At 37.1% G+C, this 11,389-nt stretch overlaps 1 pseudogene; it reads left to right on the top strand.

The window, feature by feature from the left end:
* The first annotated feature begins 9,054 nt into the window (after nt 1–9,054).
* On the top strand, nt 9,055–9,815 carry LOC144234629 (prostaglandin reductase 1 pseudogene; annotated as a pseudogene).
* Nucleotides 9,816–11,389: the final 1,574 nt, after the last annotated feature.

The following is an 11,389-nucleotide window of genomic DNA, read 5'->3' as shown; positions in this document are numbered from 1 at the left end:
CCCGGCGTGTGTGTGTGTGCGTGTATGTGCTTGTGAATATGTGTGTATGTGTGTGTTGTCTTTTTAAAAATCATTCACTGATAAAATTTGGGGCTTTTATATATAAACTAAAGCTTCTTCAAGTATAAGACAGAATATTCTCAGGATTTACATGATTTACATACTTATCAAAACTTTAGGGTTAAAGCCAGACATGGGAAATGCCTAATTGAAGAGGAGAGTTTTGGCGTTTTTTTTTTTTAAAGAATGAAGCATTGCTATTTACCATTTTATAGATTTACTCGATTACGAAATACCAAATTCACGATGCACACCTCTCAGATAATACTAGATTATAACGTGATTCTAAATATGCTAATTTATCAATTCGTCAACATTTCAGACACATTTGAGACATATTATTAAGAAGAGATTGGAAAGGATTTTGAACTAAAGAAAGCCCAAGGTGCACACCTCGTTTTGCTATAGGGGTTTCGATGATCTTGGCGAGTCACTAGATCCATTTGTCTCAGTGTTCCCATCTGTAAAATTGTGGTCATTACACTTGACACTTCCTTTCTTAAAAGGGGATGTTATGAGGATGAATAAGGTAATGCATTGTGGTAAAATGCTCTGAGCTCCTTAGAAGAAAGGTGCTACATAAATACAGAGTATTATCTCACATGAAAAATAGCTGCAATGCTTTAAATATAGCTACTAAGAGGCACAATCAACTCCTAATCTATTTTTTTCTCAATGTGGAAAATTTCTTACATTGAAAGAAATGATGTTCATGTATTGATTGGCAAATACATCATCACCTCTCTCTATTATTGTGTCACTAATACATGTTTAAAACTTAAATAGTTATCAAACACACTATCAATCCTTCCTGTTCCTTATGCTGGAAACTTTCATCTTTGCTTCCTTTCTCTCTTTGCCCCCTAAATTCTTGCAGCTCTTTCTTGGGGTGTTCAAATCACCTTTCTTTTTTTTTCTTCATATCCCTAGGCACCCCTGGTGAGTGACTGAGAGATCGGATTCAGGAGCCAAAGTGCTTGGGTTCAAATCTCAGTGTCTTTATACAAATGGCAAACTTGGCCATGTTATTTAACCACCCCGTGCCTCGAGTTCTTCATCTTTAAAATGGGTATATTAGCTAAATAGGTTGTAGGGAGAAATAAGTTAGTTAATACACGTTAAACTACTTATAATAGTGCTTGGCACATAGTAAGCTCTTAATAAGCTTTGGTTATGTTTATTATATGGACAACTGCAATCATCTTGTATTCATTTATTAGTCATCAGACTTACTGAGGCACTTACATCTTCCAATAGTCTGCCTTACAATACTATTCAACTTTCTTTTTAAAGTCAAGTAACTCCTTTTTCAATTTTGACTCCCTCCTCCCAAAGCCTCTAATGGTCATCTTCAAGCTCCTAATCATGAGCTTAAAATTAAACCTCTAATGTTCCTCATGAGCCACTGCATCCATTCAAACTATCTACCCTCATTGTCAATAACATGCAGGCGGGCATGCTTTTCAATCAAGTAAATATCCTTGTCATTCTTCACTGACATAGCATCAGCTTTCATGCTTAATGCCTCCATTTGTCTTTAAAAATATATACTCAGGGGCACCTGGGTGACTCAGTTGCTTAAATATCTGGTTTTGGCCCAGGTCATGATCTCATAGTTCATGAGTTCAAGCCCTGCATTGGGCTCTCTGCTGTGGGCATAGAGCCTGCTTTGGATCCTCTCTCTCCCTCTCTCCCTGCTCTTTCTCTGCTCCCTCCTCTCAAAAATAATAATAAAAAATGTTTAAATGTATCTATTTCCCTGCTTCAAATCTCTGCCTCTCTATGGAGTCTGCTCCAATGAGTCTTCTTTTTTTCTGATCTGTCTAATCCCCTCAAGAGTAATAACACATCAGCACGTTGTAGAGATCACTAATGTATAACTGAATTTGATTATGTAGTTGGAGTGTTTATATTTTTATGTACAGTATAACTTCATATTGCTCTTTGAAACAAGGTGAGGCATTATCCATACCAAAGAGAGGAGTCTGGAGACCTCTTCTCCCTTACCCTGGGTCCTGTAAATGAGGCTGCAGTGGGGAGTCTATGCATAGAGTTCTCTGACGAGCTTCTGAAATTATCCTTTGTTGATTTAGCAGACAGCTCCTCTGACTTCCTGTTTAGTCTCTTAGGTCCCCAAATTTTAAATGAACTGCTTACTACCGCAGGTTTCGAGCTGAGCGGATATCATATGTAAATACATTGTTTTAGGGAGCCTTAGAGGAAAGTTCTAAGCAAACAGTAATAACCACTCATAGAATCATAGAAGCTCAGGGATAGAAAGGTCCTAAAACATCATCTAGTTTTCAAGACCAGGAAATCACAGTAGCCCCTGTTTCTATTAACCTAATAAAGGAGAATTCTGGAGAACGATGTGGTATTTCATTGTCTCCACAACATGGTGCTTTTGAATTTCATGCATTTACTCTTTAAATATATTGAGTCGTATAATTACAGCAACACCCAGAGTCAGTAAAATTTCTGACTCCTAAATGAGAGTGGGGCACATGACTTCTAATGCCAGATTTGAAGTTAATTCTATTTTACGACATCTGCTCTTCTTTGTCTCAGCTCTTCCCCTGGCAACTTTAGTCAAGTCTATTCTGTTTGTCAAGGCTGTGTGTGTGTGTATAGAACAGGATGGTGGTGGGGGGAGGTGCTCACCATTATAAACACTGTGGAGAAAAGAGACAGTCTCTATAGAAGCAGGTGTCTGAGCGGCAGAATTGGGCATGAGACTAACAATTTGTTTCCCCAGAATATTCAGAGATCTTTAAGATATTTTCAGATGCCGATAGGGCCAGGTTTTGGAATTTGAGCCAATTTATTTATCTGGGTCTCAAGGGATAGGCCGACCCCGTCTTATATCTAGGTTAGACATATAACATTATAAATAAATAAGGATAATTTTCATTTAGTACATTTAAAAGTATCATTACTTAGAGCCACAGACTGTCTTCAATAGACTCACATGGAATTTTGTTAAAATACGAGGCCCCTGACCAGACTTAGCAAAAAAAATCCCCAGGGTTGAGTGCAGGGATCTTATGCATATTAAAGTTTAAGAACCATTGCCTTCGAAGCATATCTCCTATTTTGTGTATATTTCCCCTTTAGACTATAGGTATCTTGAGAGCCATAATGTTTTATATTTTTACAAAATTTATGGAATTTCCATTTAATTTGTAAGTCCCTTGGCAACCATCCCATCACAAATGCTCAATAAATATTGTTAAAATGGAATGGAATTACAACAAATGTATTTGCCATTTTATACACTTCCAGAAAATCCCACAAGATGTCAGAAAGAATGTAACTACATAAAAACACCTATTCTCTTTTCCTGAGCACCAATACATTAGGTGACTGTTGCACTAGGACTCGACTTGACAATCATTATGGTTTAAGACAAACGTACTAATCTTCTGAGTCTCCGAGTTTTAAGTAATTGTAAGCTTTCTGACCATAAGGCATGACCTTTGCCCGCGGCATGGTGGTAATATTTCAAGAAGAACGAGATGCCACAGAACTTCATGTCCAATAATCTTCATGGTTGCTGTTGGCTCCCTACCCTCCAAACCCATGTGTCCAAATGCCTTCTCAGCCTATACTCGATGTCTAACAAGCACCTCAGACTCCATCATCCTATGTGCTCAGATCAAAGTCCTCAAACTCATTCTCAACCCCTTTCTCTCTTTTCGGCCACATCTTCTCTTTTGAGCAAATATTTTTGGTGCTACCTTCAAAATATGTGTGCAGAATCCAACCTCTTTTTAATCCCTTCACTCCATCTCCGGGCCAAGTCTCCACGATCTTTTGCCAAGATTGTGTTAGCCTTCCCAACGGATCTCCCCCCTTCCACATGTGTGTCCTTCAGTTTGTTCTCAGTGCAGCAGCCACAGCGAAAAACATTTGCCACATGATGTCATTTCTTGGCTCAAACTCTCCAGGGCTTCCCGTTTCACTCAGAGTAAAAGCCAAAGTCCTTACAACGAAACCAATTTTATTTTAGCAACATAGTTTAATTATATTAGAGGAAAGCAAATGCTGGATGTGGACAACAAACATTTGTTAACCTTCTTTAAGTTAGCTCTTACTATGTGCATTTTAGAAACAATTACTTGCTATCTACAAGCTTTCACTGGACTCTATGAATATTTATCAAGCACAATATTTATTTATCAGTGTTTATTTATCAAGCAGTGGCTCAGTACTGGTCCAAGCACTGTGACTAACCAAGAGGCTGTGAAAGACATGGTGTATTGAAGGTCTATAGAAAACTTGGGTAGAACTGAGGCAGCCAACAATTGTAATTGCATAAAGGTTTTTTTTGTTTTTTTTTTTTAGTGTATTTATTTATTGCCCAGAGATTTCCAACTTCAGGGACATTTTCTTTAGAAAGAAAAGATTTATTTCTCTTTCAGTATAGCTTTAAGTATTTCTCTTTCCCATACTGTAGTACCTTTTGAACTTGTTACAATTATATTAGTAGATATTACGTGGACAATATTAGGGAAAGAGTTGAAATCTGGCCATTGTCTTCATAATTCTTATATCACTTTGTGATTATTTCTCACTCCATATTCAGAGGAGAACCTGAATTCTGAAATTAAAAGAAAGCTTGCCAAGGGGCATCTGGGTGGCTCAGCTGGTAAAGTGCCTGACCCTTAATTTCAGCTCAGATCATGATCTCATGGCTCATGAGTTTAAATCCCACATTGGACACTTCGCTGACAGTGCAGAGCATGCTGGGAATTCTCTCTTTCCCTGTCTCCTTCTCTCACTGCTCCTCCCCTGCTTATTCATCTTCCAATGGTCTGCTTTTACAACACTATTTGCTCTCAAAATTAATAAATAAACATTGAAGAAAAGAAAGCTTGCCAATTTCAGCAGACTGAAGATTTGAAATCAAGTAGAAAAAGTATATTTTTATATATCTGAAAAAGTTAACTTCTCTCTCAGTTGTTAGCGTTAAAAAGATAACCACAATTCCTGGCTTATAAACTCCACAGCTTCCTTGGAAATGGCTATTATTTATAAATTTCGCATACTTATATATTTTAATATGCAATAATGTAGAATGATGTATGACCAATAACCAAAATGCTGGCTTGGACAAATCTTTGCAAACATCACCACCCTTTATTTAATGAGGAGAAAATTCTTAATTTCCTAAATTAAACAATACTTTAAAAAAAAGCAAAGCCAAGCTATGGGAAGTAAAAACTTTTACATCTTTTTTTTTTTTTTAATCTAAAAATCTCTCTGGGGCCACAGAGCCTAGAGAACATGTTTCATTTCTGTACGCCTTTCAATAACGAGAAGGACTGTTGCCAGCCAGTCAGACTCTATTGTATTAGTACTACAGCTGTGCAGTCATATTTTTAGTATGTTATTTCTTTTCAAGGGCAAAATTGGAAAATGGTACTTAGACTAAAATATAATCCTATCAATTTTACATAAAATATTGATCAGAAATAAAAATTTAGCATCTCTGGTGTGAATTCACTAGACTGCACAAAATACAAATATATAGATTAAGGAAAGTTAACATAATCCTTTTATGGGAACTAAAATCAATTACATGTCAGCTTTGTAGTATTATAAATGTATTTAGTCAGCATAGAATTTTTCCAGCAGTGTTTCCTGCAGATTGAAATTGACTAACCAGATGTTAAATATTAAATAGAACTAATCAAAGTATGGTTCAAGAGACTTTAAAAACAATGATCAAAGGGAGCTATTTATTACCTGATTCATGTTACTGCTGAAATATTGGGTCTGTGATATTATATTTAAACTTAGCGTTTTCAAGATCCCATTTTCTAGCTGTACATGAACAATAATTAATGTTAATAAATTAACTCATAAACTATGTAATTGGATCATTGTGCATAATCCTGGTTGGAAACTTGACCAAGAGATTTAAAACTCAATTTATAGAAATAAAACTTTAGTTAGATATTTAGTACATATATTACTTTTGGGAATAATATAAATATTAAAAAATACTAGAATTCATTCAGTCCATGTCCACACACACATGCACACAGATAAAAATAAAAAAGAAGATAATACTAGATTCATTTCTGAGAAATCTTAGAATAATCATTTGGGCAGACCTTTTACTTTCAGAAAAGTAAGTATTTGATTTAAAAAAAATTGGGAGTAGATTTCCAGAAAAAGGCATTTCATAACTTCTTACAAGCTCATCCCATTAGTTTTACATGGTGCTAACATGCTTTTGCTTCTATTCAATAAGAACTTTTCATAAGATTTTATTTGAGCCCATTTTCTCTTGATATATATTTGAGAAGGACACAGCTGATAGATGTTTCAGTACTTGCTGTTATTACTTTTACTATTATCACTATATTTTATACATAATTTAAGAAAAAAATATTTCAAGGTTTAAAGGTTCTAATAAACAATTAAATTCACAACTAATCACACACCAATAAAATACGTTTTACCAATATACAAAGATTTTTGTTGTTGTTATTTTATGTTGGAGGAAAAAGGGACATGAGGTCAAAGTAGTAAAACTGTTCAAAATGTTCTGCTTTATTCTTAAATTTCCATGCTTCTGCTAATTTGTTTTTGAATCTCTTTTCAATTGATTTCTGCTTGTTTTAATTAATTATATTCCATATAATTATAGTCTATAGTAATAACTTTTAAAATATTTATTTATTTTGAGAGAGAAAACACTCAACTGGGGGAGGGGCAGAGAGAGAGGAAGAGAGAGAATCCCAAGCAGGCTCCACTCTGAGTTGTTAGTACAGAGCCCCACACATGAAATCATGACTTGAGTTGAAATCAAGAGTCAGACGCTTAGCAAACAGGCGCTTTTGCTAGTAAAACTTTTAAGCTACCGTTTTAACAAAATTTTCAAGAAAAAAATCCGTTTTGATATAGGTGGTGTTGATTACTCTAGAGAAATGAAGATTTACTGTGTGACATGCTGAGTTCTGTGCCTTGAACATGTGAAGCTTTGTTACAGTCTTCAAAACAAATCCGGAAAAAATTACTAATTGGAGAAAGGAGTGTATATTCAAATACCCCAGCTATATATCCATACATATCTATTTTTAAACTTCATTCATACAGTCCTAGATAGCCTTTTTTTTTTTTGAGAGAGAGAAAGAGAGAGAGAGAGAGTAAGAGAGACAGGGAGGGGAAGGGAGAGAGGGAGAAAGAGAATCCCAAGCAGACTCCACATTCAGCACAGAGCCCCACGCGGGGCTTGATCTCACGATTGTGAGACCATAACCTGAGCTGAAATCAAGAGTCAGACACTTAACCAACGGAGCCATCCAGGCACTGCCCCCTCCCCCCCCAGTGGCTTTCTTTAGCTGATTCAGGGCCTACTTTATTCAAAATTCTCCCCACAGACTAGTCATATCCCATTATTTCAGCTCCCTGAAATTTTTTCTCCGAATAATTTGGGGAGATTATGATTATATATCATTTTTTGTTCTCTGGTTGTCTCACTTCTGTATGCTTCCAATCAGTATAAACATGGCTGAACAAAAAATTTCAAATTCCTTGACATCACGATGGGCTATTCCTTTGTACACACACGGCCTGCACAGATCATTATGAGACCCTGTTTGCTCTATTTCATGCCATTGGGGGTCTTGGTCTCAGGCACTTTCAGTTATCAGACTGGGTTATGTCTTCTTGGGCCACCTTGCCTTTATTCATGCTGTTCTTCTCTGAGAACACTCTTTTCTTGCTTCTTTGACAGTCTAGGGCTTCTGTGAACATGAGAATTCAGTACATTTGGGCTACCTTTGAGAAGACCCTTAGGCTCTTTTGTGTGTCAATTTTGTCATCTATAAAATAAGGATGATAATAGATCAAATGAGATAATAGTTTGCTTGACTCAGTGTCTGACATGTGATCAGAATTGAAAAGTGTTAGCTATTGATGAAGCTTGTATGAATTAAATGATCTAAACTTCTCAGAAGCTTCCTTTGTTTTCATTTTGTTTTCCCGCATTGGTGTGAGATTTCTTAGTTCAGTGCTTGCTGGGAAGGGGATTGACTTCTGCTCATAGGAAATGCACCTCTCCAAGTCTTAAATTTTTCACCTTAACCTTCCAGGAAAGGGTAGTTTTGAAATAAATTTGGATCATAAATCCACTCGCATGTATCTATCTAAATTCTTTCTATTTTGGGGGTGTCTGGGTGGCTCTGTTTGTTGACTGTCTGACCCTTGATTTTGGCTCAGTCATGATCCCAGGGTCATGAGCTTGAGCCCTGAGTCAGACTCCATGTTGAGTGTGGAGCCTATTTAAGATTCTCTGTCTCTGTCTCTCTCTCCCTGTCTCTATCCCTATTCTCTCTCTCTGAAAATACATACAATACATATATAAAATTAATAAAATATTTCCATTTTTATCAGCATTTCATAATGATTCCTCTTTCCTTTTTAATGTTCAATCCATTTTTGATGTTTTTTAACCCATCAATCAACCAATCTTTATTACTGATCTCTCTCATAGATGCCACAACATTGTGGTGAATACGCAAACGTAAGAGACATACTTACAATCTTCCTGGGGTGATAATACTAACATATGTACAAAATCAGGAAACAAACAATACTCTTCTATGAGTTAATTGTATGGTTTACTATAGCACTTTTGAATCGGAGAGAAGAGAGTTATAAATAAAACCTGATATAATTATGACTGATTACATGAAGGAAATGACATGTTAGCTGGATATTCAAAGATTTGAAAAGGTACAGGAAGGGGTGTAAAATGCAATGTAGACAAGGGACTTAATAAGGCCAAAGCAAGGGTGAGAAAGAGCCTTCAGTAACTAGAACCAAATTATCTTTGGTTCATAGATGTGCATGAATGACACTAAGACTGCTTAGTATCACGATCTAAAATTATCAGAGAACGTGTTTATCAAAAGGGAACATTACAGCCCTGAACACCTTCTCTGTCTAGGTAGTGGAACCCACGGACTCTCGAACTTCAGGATGGTTTATGCTAAGAGCTGGACCCTGAAGAAACACTTCGAAGGCAGCTCCACTCATGGCAACTTTGAGCTGAAGACAGCTGAACTCCTACTCTTGAACAACGGAGAGGTCCTGGTGCAAGCGTCGCTCCTTGCTGTGGACCCTTACGTGAGAGCGGCAGCCAAAAGGTTGAAGGAGGGTGATATGATGATGGGGCGGCAAGTGGCCGGAGTCGTGGAAAGTAAAAACTCAGCCTTCCCACCAGGAACTATGGTAGTGGCTTCTTCAGGCTGGACAACTCACTCCATCTCTGATGGGAAAGATCTGGAAAAGCTGCCTGCAGAGTGGTCGGACACATTACCCGTGTCTTTGGCTCTAGAAACAGTTGGCTCATGGTCTCTTTTGGCCTACCTGACATCTGTGGGGTGAAGGGTGGAGAAATGGTGAAGGTTAATGCAGCAGCAGGAGCGGTGGGCTCTGCTGCGGGCCAAGCTCAAGGGCAGCAAAGTTGTTGGAGCGGCAGGGTCTGACGAACAGATTTCCTACCGTAAAAAGCTTGGGTATGATGTTGCCTTTAACTACAAAACAGTAGAGTCTTTGAAAGAAACTTTGAAAAAAGTCTCTCCTGATGGTTATGATTGTTATTTGGATAATGTGGGTGGAGAATTTTCAAACACTGTTATCCCCAGATGGAGAACTTTGGAAGAATTGCTCTCTGTGGGGCCATCTCTGTGTATAATCGTACTCGCCCACTTCCCCCAGGCCCACCCCCAGAAGCATGAGAAAAAAAAAGATACATGGAATCTAGAACTCATTTGGATGATTACCACATGTCTTTTTAACCATTTAGTAAAAATATATACTACCTGAGAAATTGTAATGAGTTGGATCTACCTAATAAAACACATTTAAGTGTTAAAAAAAAAAAAAGGAACACTAATCTCTAAAAAAAGATTGTTAATGTAGAAATCATTGCTTAATTAAAGCAAAATACGATTTTAGCCTGGAGTATTTGTAAGTTTTGCTTACATACTACGGGGTTCAAAATGGTTGAACAGAAGCATCCTTCAAACAACCAGAGCAGTAAGGTGGTGGGAAGGTATTTTATAGGAGAATGTTTCCTGCTGTTTGCATTTCTCGCTATTGCGGGGGATCCAGACCTTTTTTCTTTTTCTTTTTTTTTTCCAGTTGGGACTTTAATTAGAATTCCTGCTAAAAGGATATTAAAACTACCTTCTCTGCTTCAGAAAGCATTAAGGTGAAGAATGCAGAAAATATGGCTGGGGACACCAGAGCTCAGAGAGCCTCTAGAAAGCAGAGGTGATGAGTAGAAGGAATTCGGCAAAGCCTCTTTGAGGAATTTGTTCATTTAAAACCCAAACACCGAGAAAGGAAACAAAGACTAAAGAGTAAATGTTCTGATACTGTGATGACATGCCTTTGCAGGTAACATGTAGGGGACAGAAACAACCTGGACACAAAGGCTATCAGTGGAACTAAAATGACACAAGATGACAAATCCACATCAGACCTAAAGCTGGTTTATTTTACTCTCGATTTTAGGTTAAGAGATTTTGCCAGGTCTCTAGTGGGGAGCAATTATACTTAAAATTAGAACCTCTTTTTGGGGGACCTGAGTGGCTCAGTCTGTTAAGTGTCAAACTTCGGTTCAAGTCATCATCTCATGGTGTGTGTGTTCAAGTCCCACATCAGGCTCTGTGCTGACAGCTCAGAGCCCAAAGCCTGCTTCAGATTCTGTGTCTCCCTCTCTCTCTGCCCCTCCCCAACTTGTGCTCTCTCTCTCTCTCAAAAATAAATAAAAACATTAAAAAAAGAAAAGAACCCCAGAACCCCCCCTTTACATATTTATAGTCTTGTGTCTATAATTAACCTTTAATTAACTATATGATAATGTATATACAATGCTCATTTAAAAATGTTACCATTTTTAGCAAATCCTTTTTCTGTCTTCATAGAATTGTCCCCAGTTGGAAAGAAAAATCATTTGAGCTCTACATAGTATTTATTCAAATTTTGGGCTTTATTTCATGAATCATGCAAAAGGGATCTTTCCTTTTCTTTTTTTTGAGAATGGCAATGACACTCAACGAATATTGTTTGATTGTTATAATTAAGATTCTCTTGCACACAGTGCGGTAAACGGGGTAAATGGTACCACATAGAGAACTTTGCTCAGAAAGGCTTTTGTTCTCACTGGATACGCTACAGATTACAGAAGGAATTTAGATTTTTCTGAGTGGTGGTGTTCTATATAGTAGAGTTTGTGTGCTTAACAGATTAACTGCTTTTAATGTTATTCTTTCTCCCAGGATCCAGGAAAGAAAATGACATAATA

The sequence above is a fragment of the Crocuta crocuta genome, unplaced genomic scaffold (genome assembly GCF_008692635.1).
Source record: "Crocuta crocuta isolate KB4526 unplaced genomic scaffold, BGI_CrCroc_1.0 scaffold115, whole genome shotgun sequence".
In the NCBI taxonomy this organism is placed as follows: domain Eukaryota; kingdom Metazoa; phylum Chordata; class Mammalia; order Carnivora; family Hyaenidae; genus Crocuta; species Crocuta crocuta.
Note: the sequence above shows the minus strand (reverse complement) of the source record. Positions and strands in the feature narration are given on the sequence as shown.